We start from the raw sequence: 12,779 nt of genomic DNA, 5'->3' as shown, positions 1-12,779 counted from the left end.
TTTTTAAACGTTTTATTGTAGTAAATGTGTTTTGGTATAATGCATGGTTTTATATTTGTGTGTTTAATATCACATTGTGCGTCTGTGTACATTAAGGAATTATATCCGCCCCTTTTTTCATATTTTATACCCTCTCTTGTCATACTCCCCCTCTCTCCTCTTACTCCTTTCTCTCTCCTAGCACTACCCTCTTTTTCTTATATTCTCCTCTGTCCTCATACTGCCCTTCTTTGTCTTAATATTTCCCTGTATCTCGTCATATTCCAGCGGTCTCCTCATTTTCTTACCTCTCTCTTCATACTTCATTTTTCTGTTCACACTCTCTGTTCTCTCCTCTTTCTCCTTTCTCACTCTCTCTCTATATACTCTGGGCAGATTTACAAGCCCCTTGTGCATTTTGGTTGTTTTATTGTGTCCTTTCTTTTTTATGGAATGTTGGCAAAAATAATGTTGTAAATTGCATATGTATTTGCTAAATGAGTCAGGGTTGTTCACTGAAATGTAGTAGTTATATACATGGAATGTGTATAGTTACTTAAACATTTTACATTCGTAATTGTTTTGGTAAAATGCATGGTCCTATATTTTTTTGTCTAATATTACACTGTGCATCTGTGTACATTAAGGAATTATATTCGCCCCTTTTTCCATATTTTCTACATTCTCTTATCATACTCCCTCCACTCTCTTCTTACTTCTTCCTCTCACTATACTACCTTCTTTTTCTTATATTCTCCTCTCTTCTTATACATTTATTTCTTCATACTTGCTCCTCTTTTTGCATATTTCTCATACTCTTTATATTCTCTCTTGTCTTTATATTCACTACGGTCCTCATAGTTCTTACTGTCTCCTCATAGTACTCCCTCTCTCCTTATACACTCAGTCTTTCCTTTAATTTATCTTTTTTCCACATTTTTGTCTCTGTCTCTCTTTATATTTCTTCCTCTTTCTTCATATATACTCTTCTCTTCCTATATTCTCTCTTTCTTCTTATTCTCGCAATTCTTTGCACATTATCCCTATATTTTTTCTCATACTTTTCTTTTTCTTCTCATACGCCCCTCTCTCTGCTCACACTTCTCCTCTCTTTTCTTATACTCCATACTCTCAACTGCTTTTTGCCCTCTTTTCTTATTGTCACATTCCTCTCCTCATTCTCCCCCCTGTCCTTATACTCCCACTTTTTACATATTCTCCTCTCTCTTCTCTTACTTTTCCATGCCTCCACATACTACTGCCTTTTTCTTATATTCCCTTTTGTCCTATACTCCTTCTCTCTGTGTTTAGATTTTCCTGTATTTCTTCATATTCCTTTTCTATTTTCATTTTCTGTCCTCTTGTTTATACTTCTTCTTTCTGTTCATAGTGCTTGCTCTCTTCTCGTACTCCTCCTTGACTCCCTGCATATACTCTGCAGCACTTTCCTTATATTCACCGTCTTTTCATACTGACCTCTCTCTTTATGTTTGTTTCTCTTGTCATACTTCTGCCTCTTTCCTCATTCACTTTTCACTCTTCATAATCCCCCATCTGTTTATACTCCTTCTTTTTTCCTCATACTCTATCCTCTGTTCTTGTACACCCCTTTTTTCCTTATGCTCCACTTTTCCTCACATTCTCTGTGCTCTCTTCTGGTACTCTCCTCTCTCTCCTTATACACACTGTCCTTTCCTAGTACTCCTTTTTTGTTCCTATACTTGCGCCTCTTCCCACATATTCCTTCTTTTCTCTTTATAGTCTTTCTCTCTCTTCTTATAGTGACCCCCTCTCTCCTGTCACTCTCTTTCTTTCTTCTTATACTCTTCCTTCTCTCTCCTCATATTTCCACCTTTCTCTTCATACTCTCCCTTACCTATTCGTATTTTCCAGTTTGTTCATACTCCCTTTATCCCCTTATATTGCAGTGTCTGCTTATACTTCACTTTTTCCCCATATTTTCCCTTGTTTCATACTTCTTCTTCTCTTGTTGTATGTCCTTCTATCTTCATAGTCCCACCTTTGTCCTCATAATCCTTCCTCTCTTCTTATGAGTAATATAATAGAATATTTCATATATTTATTATTGTAATGTTAAATATATTTTTTTATAATAGATCCTATTTATCAACACTGAAAATAATTCATCATGCCTACAAAAGCTCAAAAGAGGAAACAACGAGATAAGTCATCCACAAGATTTACATGAAGAACAATGTGTTAACAAAAAGAAAACAAAGTCCTGGTAAGAGAACAAAGACTTTTCTGAGGAAAATATTAAACACTGAGGGCCCGATTCACAGAACTAACTTAAGACAAAATCCTAAACTTACTACCATTTTCGTATTCACAGAAGGCACTTACTCATTTTGGTATTCACAGAAAACACTTAATCTTTTCAGTATTCACAGAAGTTAGGAGTCCTAACTTTAGGACTCCTAAATGCCTTCGGGGAATACCAAAAGTCTTAAAGTCAGGATTTTTCTCAATTTAGTAGTAGTAAAGTCAGGACTCCTAACTTTAGGACTCCTAAATGCCTTCTGTGAATACCGAAAGTCTTAAAATTAGGATTTTTCTCAATTTAGAAGTAGTAAAGTTAGGACTCCTAACTTTCGGACTCCTAAATGCCTTCTGTGAATACCGAAAGTCTTAAAATAAGGATTTTTCTCGGTTTAGTAGTAGTAAAGTTAAGACTCCTAACTTTCGGACTCTTAAATGCCTTCTGTGAATAACGAAAGTCTTAAAATTAGGATTCTCTCAATTTAGTAGTTGTAAAGTTAGGACTCCTAAGTTTAGGACTCCTAAATGCCTTCTGTGAATACTGAAAGTTTTCAAATTAGGATTTTTCTCAGTTTAGTAGTAGTAAAGTTGAGAAAAATCCTAATTTTAAGACTTTTGGTATTCACGGAAGGCATTTAGGAGTCCGAAAGTTAGGAGTCCTGACTTTACTACTATTAAATGGAGAAAAATCCTAACTTTAAGACTTTTGGTATTCACAGAAGGCATTTAGGAGTCCTAAAGTTAGGACTCCTAACTTCTGTGAATACCAAAATGAGTAAGTGCCTTCTGTGAATACCAAAATGGTAGTAAGTTTAGGATTTTGTCTTAAGTTAGGTCTGTGAATCAGGCCCTAAGAGTAGTGTGCACAAAGAGAAAAATACTGTTAGTGTATCAGGAATGAAAAAGAAAAAGAAGAATAAAGAGAACAATAATGGAAAATCAACTTCTGAAAAAACAGTGTATAGTTAAAGGAGGAAAAACGTATTCATGAAAATTAGGAAAAAAATGTTTTATAATAGAGTTGTGTCAAATTTGGTTAAGGAAGTTAAGAAATGTATAAAAAAACAGCATTTTTAAGAATAAGAAACGTATAGAAAATGTAGTTGAGAAAGCTTTGGAATTGAAAAAGAAATTATTTGTTTTAGTAATCAATAGAATTCGATCACTAGATAAGCCAAACCATTTAATGAAGGCCAAAAGTAAGTGGAGAAGAGTAATTAACAGAAGTAATTTTTGTGAAGTTTTTTGGGTGAATGGAAACATAGTTCAATTTCTGAGCCTTTTTTTAATGAAGAGAGTTATCTTCAGAGTAATGACTTGTTGCATGCAGTTAACACTAGTGGTCGTGCTTATGAGGTTAAAAAAGGTTGTCCTATTGAGAAAGAGAAAATGGTTCCTAGAAATGCAGAAGAGGTGTTAGCTGATGAAGTTTTAGGGGGACGTTCTAAAGCTCCAGTGTACACTTGGAATTGTAGTAGTATTTGTAGTGTACGGCAAGAATTTATTGATTTTTTACACAATTTCTTATGTAACTATACTAAGAAAAGTGTTAAACAAAAGATTAAGATGTTGCAAGGACAAGACCATTGCAGAGTGAGAGAAAATACTGGTTCGCAAGGTCATTCTCTGGCTTCTCTTTCTATAAAAGTATTTCAAAGTGTTTTTCACCATTTCAGGATGTTAGCAGCTCATCATACTCAAATGAGGAAATTAGTCAGAACGTTGTATTATGCAAAAAGTCCAGGACTAATGTTAAAAAAGTTGAACAGTGCTCTTTTGCATGGATCTGTATCAGATGTAACGAATGTTTGTGAGGAAATTCAGGTTAGTTACTTTGGTCCTCAGGAAGACAGTGCAGAAACTGAGACATTAATAGAAGGAAATGTGGAAGAGAATGTACAATGTTGTAGTGTAGAAAATCTTGAGCAAGAAATTACAAAGTTTAAGGTGATTTCAGGTGAAAGGCCAAATTATTCTTGTATCTGTTGCCGACAAACTCATTATAAAAATCAGACCAGGACTGTTGATTTGTATTTAAAAAGTGAAAAGGAACAAAATAATGAGTGGAAGGATTTTGCAACTTATTTGTTGGTAGAGAATTGTTTTGATCTGGGTTCTGTTCAGCGTAATTGTAAATATTGATATAACAAATTAGACAAGAACAAAATGCCTGCTAGAGCAGTGCATAATAATTTTGAGTTGGTAAATATTCCTTCTGAACTGATGGATTTAAATACCTATGAGTCTATTCTTAATCAATGTGTGCATCCATTTCAGGCTATTGTTCGTATGGAGCCTAAGACAGGGAAATTGCCTCCTTCAGATTTACAGAGAGGATTAAAGGGAAGAGTTGTGTATTTGCCTTAAGATTTAAAGAAACATTTCGAAACAATTGGTGTACAAAATGTTGAAGATGAACTTCTAGTTGTTTTAATTAATGGCGTTCCTACTAAGAGTAAGAAAAGCTGGCAAGAATTAGTGGATGTTAGGAAAGTGAAAAGGGCAAAGTTGTACCTGGTAAAAAATAATCAATACTATAAAAATGTGTATTTGGGAGAAGAAGAAATAACTGTAGAAGAAGATTGTGATTCCACATCTGGACAAATTGAAAAAGTAGATAAGTCCAGAACTGAGGAGATCTACAAACATTATATTATTCATCCACTTCATTCCAAAGAAGTGATGGGGAATACTACAGAGTTATTCCAAATGAAAGAAGCAAAGGGAAGTCCCATTAGTGTATGGGAAAAAAAGCTTGAAGCTCGTTGTTTCCCTCAGATGTTTCCAACAGGGAAAGGAGGACGATATGATGACCGACCTGGGCAGATTCCTGCATCTGAATACCGGACAACAAGGTTGTATGCAGAAGATCCAAGATTTCGACAATGTATTCCGTATTTGTTTCATCTTTTGTTTGAGAGTGACTTGTCTTGACTTTCTTATGCAGTGAACCATATATTGAAAACAGGTGTACATCTGCTAAATGTTTCGGCAAAGGAATTTATGGATAAAGTACAGCAGAAAGATAATGTTTTGGAATTTCAGCTAATTAATCTCATGGCATGTCAGCGTGGTACTAATGAGTACTGGTACCATCGTCATGGAGAACTTAAATGTATGCTAAGGAACTTAGGAACTCCTACATGGTTCCTTACTCTAAACTGTGCTGAATATGCTTGGGAAGATTTACTTCAATTTCTTCGAGAAGCAAATCCAAATATACTAAATATTGAATACAAGACACCTGGAGAATTGTGCTCTTTGGATCCAGTAATGTATGCAGGTATTCCAATCATAGATTCAAAGCTATGATGTCTTTTATCACCAATAAAGAAATCATCCTCTTTGAGAGGTTTTGGATCTCTTTTGGAGAAAGGAGTATCAAGCAAGAGGAGCTCCTCACATACATATGCTAATATGGATCAAAGATGCTCCCAAATTTGGAACTGGAACTGTGCTGTCTTTTATTGAAGAATATGATACATGTGATTTACCCAAAAGTACACAAGATAAGGACTTAAGACAACAAGTCTTACGATTCAAAAGCCATCGTTGTGGGAAATACTGTCGTCCAAAGTACAAATCTAAGGACAAGTTCTACACCAAATGTCGTTTTGGATTTCCACGTCCTGTAATATCGAAAGGAAGAGTGAACAGTTTTATGTCATCTTTGCAACATACTATCACAAGAAAGTCTCCAAAAAATGCCTACAACTTAAAAAGAAATGAAGAGTCAAAATACCTAAATGACTACAACCCAGTCATTTTGTCCATGTGGAATGCTAACATGGACATTCAATATGTTGCAGACAATTCCATTGCTGTTGCTCGATATGTAACATCCTACATAACAAAATCAGAAAAGACAGAATTGAAGGAGATGTGGAAAGAGATTTCCCAAGAGAAGAGTCTAACTAAGAAATTATATAGTTACAATTTGAAGATGTTATCTCATTGAGTGTATGAATGTTCAGATCGTTTATCATCTGCAAGTCTTTACTCCAAATCTAGAAGAATGATTTGGGTGAGTCTAGGTCTTGCTGCAACACAAAATCGAGTACTTACATCTGTACAAGAGATTGAATATTTAGCTGAAAAAGAGCCAGAAAGTACAGATATTGTGAAAACAAATATGTTGGATACATATTATCCAAATAGAAGTCATAATCTCGAGAACATGTGTCTCTATGAAGTGCTTCAAAATTATATTTTTAAGCGGAATATTAAAGAAAACATCAATAATGGTATATATGCCGTGGTTGGTTCTGAAGGATGTTTGGTGAAACAAAGAAAAGGACATTTGATTAATCACCGTAAACTGAGTTGCGAAACTCCTGACAAAAGGGAGTTTTACTATTTAGCTCTTTTGCAACTTTTCAAGCTGTGGCTTTCAGAATTAGAATTACTTGGAGATTTTGAGAGGTATGAAGATTCGTTCAACGCAAGAAAAGATACTCTAGAATGTCCTGTTTTTGCTAATTATGTGAAAATGTTGAACGACGAAATTGAGCAAGAAGCTACAATTGCAGCTGAGATTGCTGGAGACAGTTCTCAAGACAGTCATACTTCTGCTCCGTTGAGTCAGGACCCACTAGGAGAACCAATTGTTCAAAATGAAGCAGCACCTGCTATGGAAGAGGTGGAAACAGCAATGTATAAAGCTCAGCGAGATGTAAGAAACTTAGGAAACTTGGAAGAACAACCAAATGTTGAGCAGAATCAAATATATGAGCAAGTGAGAGAACAGATTGACCATGGATTACTTCATGAGAAGAAAGAGTGCTCTTGCTCATCATTTGAACCTATCCGAATGTACGTGAGTGAGCAAGCTGGAACAGGCAAAAGTTTTTTAATCAAAGTAACCACAACTTTTCTACAGAAAAGAACTGAGTATCATTTGTCTTGTGTTGTCACTGCTCCAACTGGATTAGCAGCCCACAATATTAAAGGAATTACTTTAAATCGTTTATTAATGCTACCAGTAGAGCATGAAACAAATTAGAATACCACAAGATATCTGGAGAAGCTTGTTGTGAAGTTTCAAGAGTCTTGAGGAAAATGAAACTTCTCATTATTGATGAGGTAAGCATGGTATCAAACTTAATGCTTGCCTATGTGCATTGAAGAATGCAGCAAATTCTTAAAACAGTGTATGACCTATTATTTGGAGGAAAACACGTCATAGTTTTTGGAGATCTTCTACAACTTACTCCTGTAAAAGGACAACCAGTGTTAAAAACACTGGCGCATGAAGATTCCAGAAAGTCTTTGGGGAGCATTGGAAATGTAAACATTTGGTTATATTTTGAGTATAAGGAACTTATTACAAATATGCGACAGGCAAATGATGCTGATTATGGTACTATTCTTCAAGATATTAGAATTGGAAAAGTGACTATACATTGCAAAGAAGCTTTACAGAGACGATTACTTTCTAATTTGTTTCCAAATTCAAATATTGTCCCAGAGAAAATATATATGAGAATTGCACAAAACAAATCTGTAATCTGCTTAATGCCAACACTGCGTGAATGTTCTATATTCAATGAAGAAATGTTAAAGTTGGAAAATGAACAAATTATAAAATTGGAAGCTATTGATAAAATAAAACATGAAGGAATCACTATTATTTTGACTGAAAAGTTGAAGAGGAAATTGGATTCTTTAGAGAAATTGATAAGTAAAACTGCTGGTTTAGTAAAGAATTTATATGCATGTGTAAACTGTAGGGTCATTTTACGACGTAATTTGCATGTGGAAAAAGGGTTAGTAAATGGAGCAATGGGTAAAACTGTTGATTTTATTAATTATGTAAATAGAGTGGGTATAGAATTTTTGAAAATAACATTTGATGAAATTGAAGAAGTACAACAATTTAGTTGTTCTTCAGCTCGGTTTTTGCTTGTAAAAGATTTGTATGTTCGCAGAAAACAGTTTCCTTTTTCTTTGGTGTATGCTGTGACCATTCATAAATCTCAAGATTTAAGTGTAGATAGTGCTTTAGTGAATATTGGAAGTACTGTGTTTAAAGAGGGTATGGCATATGTTGCTTTGTCTCGAGTGAGAACTTTATCTGGATTGTACTTGATTGATTTTGATAAGACAAAGATTAGTGAAGATGCAAGTTGTGTGAAAGAGTATTATAGGTTAAGAAAAGAATATGCACCCAATCTAGGTCAATATCCAGTATTTAAAAAGCGTGTGGTAGGTAAAAAAGAAGATTTGAGAATATCTGTAGTGAAGCTGTAGAGAAAGAAAAAAACAAGATGAAGTTGTGATTGGAGGCAAAAAGAAAAGGACAGTGTTGAAGAGAATGTTGGTTATCAGTTTGAATATAGCTCTGGTGGCAACTGCTATGCTAATGTAGTTATTAATGTTGATGTTTTTTCTTGAAAGTTTGCAACAACAAATTGTTGAAAATCAGAGAAAAAAAGATTCTCTTCTTTGTTGTATTCTGGTTATGAGAAATGTTTTGGACATATATTCTGGTTCTACTCAATTTACGCAGAATATTCAGCAGGATTATCAGACATTTCTAATGTATATGCTTGTTGTATTGGAAGATGAAGCTATCGATATTGAATACCTTTTTGGTCTTTCTTATAAATGGCAACATGACTGTGAAAATTGTTTGTTTACATGTAGCGGTAACATTGACAGTGAAAGATTCATATATTTGACTTTACCTGCCTGTGAATCAGTGTCTTTTAACAATCTAATTAGAGGAGCAAGTCAAAACATGGAGTGTAGCCAATGTAAATCAGAAATGTCATCAACATTATTCATACAAAGATATGGACAGCATGTAATTTTAATGCTGCAACATTGTAGAGCTGATGAAAGAAAATTGGAAACTTCAATTAAAAAATGTGTAGCTGCTCAAGTATCATTATCAGGAAGAACTTTTGTAGCTGTTGCAATTAATTTTCATGATGGACCTTCTACAACATCTGGACATTACACTGTTTATTTCAAATGTCTAAAAGGTTGGATACATTTTAATGATAGTCAATTGGTTTTTAAACAACGTTTGCCTAAAGAGTTACCAAATTCTTACCTAATATTTTTAAACCCAAAATTTTAAAAACTACATTTGGCATTTCAAGATTACTGCTGTTAAGGTTGGTTGCACTGGTGTTATGAAAGTACTTTGTAAGTGAGGGTGAGGAGCTTTAAGGTGATCCTCTTGGCAACGTGGAGCCAGTGTAGGTGTCTCAGGTGGTGGGGGATGTGGCTGCAGCAGGGGACATTTATGATCAGTCGGGCGGTCCTACGTTTCACTTCTATCTTGTTTTGATTTTGCAAAGGTCGAACTTTGTGTCTCTTTTTATGAGTCATAGCCACTGCCTGCTCATTGGTCCCCTGTAGCAGTCGGTCTTGCCACGAGAACCCTCTCTGTGTCTGTGTGTGGTCACTGCTCTTGCCTTTACTTCAAATAGGTACAGTGTCACTTTTAGTTAAAGATGTCCTGTGGTTACATGTTGTTGTGAGTTTAAATATTGGGGGGTTCCCGGTTTGAGTCCGGAGGTGATATTCTCGGTTTTGGCTTCGAGCCCAGGTTACAGGTCCTGGCGTTTGTGAATGCATTTGGTTGTTTTCGATTTGAGTCTGCAAAGATGTTCACAGATTGAGTCTGTGACTCGGGTTCAAATGCAGTTTTGTGGTTGGTCACAGTTTGAGTCTGTGTCCCTGTTTCGATTGCTGTTTGTTGTTGGTCACAGTTTGAGTCTGTGCACTACTTTTCACTCCGGTTTGCAGTTTTTGTGTACGGAGATGTTCATGGTTTGAGTCCATGAACATGGTCCAAGTGTTGTTTGTGGGTCTATTTCTTTTGTATTGGGTTGTAACGTTTTTGGAATACTGATTGATTGACTGTCTAGACTTAAGTCTTGTTTGCAATTGCACAACTTCCCTTATCTCTCTTCTGTTGCATTTAACAGTTTGCCTTTTGCCACATTTACGTTCCTTTTGGCTCGTCTGTGTATTTTATTATTAGCCTCTTTTTGTATATTGTGATTGTGGTTTCCTGATCAGGGCCTCTTTTCAATGAGTGCATTCTTTTCATGCCCTTTTCTCTGCTCTCATTGTTTCACGGCCTTTCCTACTGCATCCCTCTCTTCTCTTTACGGCTTCATTCTGCGTCGATTGGGTGTAGTATTCCTTGCTTCCATGAAAGTTTTTATCTGTAAAAGTCATCTCTTTCCCAGTCGAGTCATCTTTTTTTTAACTGTGCAGTGCACAGTCGAATAGGGGAGGTGTTTCACATCACTGCTTACTCGCTCTTTGCAACTTCTACCTGCCTTTCTATCTGTACTCCTTTCACATATTTTTGCCACAAATGCGCGGTTATGGGACTGCGTCCGACAGCTCGCATTTGTTTTGATTAACTATTTTGTGTGATTTGTGTTGTTTCAACATTTAATTATGCAAGGAATGGGAGGCTTCGTATCGCTTTGAGATTAACAGTGCCTTTCTTTCTACTGCGTGCTTTTTACGAGGGGAGCTACTTTCCTTAATCACGTCACATTGTGGTTTCCTCTCTCGGGCCTGGCAGCATCCGACCTCTTTCAATTTCTCTCTCCATATTGTAGAAAGTGCCCTCTGCTCTTCTTCTTTTTCAGCAGCTACCTCTCATTCCATCGGTTTGCATGTAGCGCCTCTACCTCTCTTGCCTGGCTTATGGGTCTTTCTCAGCGCTTTCTCTTACAGTGACACCACAGGCTTTCCCTCCTGTGTAATGAGAAGTGATCGGCAGGAAAATCTGGGTACGTGCCAAGCACACAATGTGAGGGTAACCAACCAGGCTATTTGTATAGCAAACACCAGCTATATATTCAACTGCAACATTCCCAAAATCAGAAAACTTAAACCATAACACAAACAATAAAAATGATATCAAAAATAGTGTATTTTAATAAAAACAGGGATGAATTTCTTTTACAATGTAAATATACAATTATAATGAATTGATGATAAAAAGTGATATATTTTATGTTTAAGAAAACACAAATTAAAAAACATTAGACGGGTAATGATACATGTCCTGTCTATTGTTGCTGTGGCTGTTGTATATGAGTCAACGCGTTTCGACACGTCGTGGTGTCTTCCTCAGGACATTTATAATCTCAGCCAATATATCTATAAAGAACAAAATGATATTAGTTCTTATTCTTCTTCTACGTTTTAAAACAGTGTTACAGTTTACAATTTCAATTTGTTCATTCATGATAGGTAATAGCGAACCCTTGAACACTTATCCATTTCATTTCTGTTATTTGGTTCACTTCATTTAACATGGGAATATCTAGTGCAGTTCGTTGTTTTATTTAGATTCTTGCTTATTTACATAGCAAGGAGTACAAGAGAGACATTACTACTGGAGCTATCCTAGGGTGAACAGGCCTAGACAAACACAGTTCTGATATTACTTATTTTGTCTTTAGTGTGCATTTGTTTCACTGATAACATTCTATAACAATTCCGTTCAAGTTACATCTAATAAACTTGATGCCTTTTATCCTTCTATCAAGAAAAGAGGTGAGAGACACCAGAAAGAAAGTTTAAGTGGTAAGATAAATGAAAAAAAGAAAAAATGAGAATTTACAGCTTCAGATATAAAGCTTCAAGCACCTTTTACAAAGAGATTCAACTATTGACTTTGACGCCGTCAGCAATTAGTGTCCTGTCCTATCGTCCTCCACCTAACTGATCCTACATTTCTATTTACACCAACACTATGTTATGACTAAATTGGTGTATTCCTCTTCTTTTTCCCCAAAATATTAGGCCTCCCATATATTTACCTGAAATGGACCTCTATTTAAATGGTCCATCTATGGATTTCTTCAATTAAAAACAGAGTGAGTGAGGCACCGTTATTTTTCTTTCCAAGAAATCGGCATGTGTCACCTGTAGAGGGCATAATTTTGTGTTACTTAATAATCACTCTGCTGATTTACATCGCGTGATAGAGGGCGGCATCTAAATACCTTCCTTCTCTTTTCATCTCGGATTGCCTACCTCAGTTATGGGGATCCACTGCTCCCATCTCACTTAGTCTGTATTTACACTTTCTGTGGTTTTCTTCCAGTACAGAAATGCCTATTGGCTGTAGATAAAACCATAGGGGCTAAGCGTTACAATGACACATAGATCTCTTATTCAGATACAATTGAATGTGCTTGTGATAGTATTTCTCTTACCAATAAAAAAACGGTGAATTTTTTCAAATGTGAAGCGCAATAAACCATAGGGCAGTAACTGGTTAAGTTTAAAGCCAGCTCGTGTGGTGTCTTCGAAGAAATGCTGCTCCCCGCATATAATTACAGCGTCAGCATGGGACTGTCGGGGAAAGATAAACATGCGAAGCTTATTTAATTCTTCTTACTTTACTCTTATAACATGCTTCTGTCAGGGCCCCATGCGGTAGGAGAAGCAACGTTTGGTCCTACCTTAGTTAGTCTCTTTAAATAAACAGACCACTGTTCTTATTGGATACATCCTTGTGGGATCCTTGCCTT

The sequence above is a fragment of the Lissotriton helveticus genome, chromosome 8 (genome assembly GCF_964261635.1).
Source record: "Lissotriton helveticus chromosome 8, aLisHel1.1, whole genome shotgun sequence".
Lineage (NCBI taxonomy): Eukaryota > Metazoa > Chordata > Amphibia > Caudata > Salamandridae > Lissotriton > Lissotriton helveticus.
Note: the sequence above shows the minus strand (reverse complement) of the source record.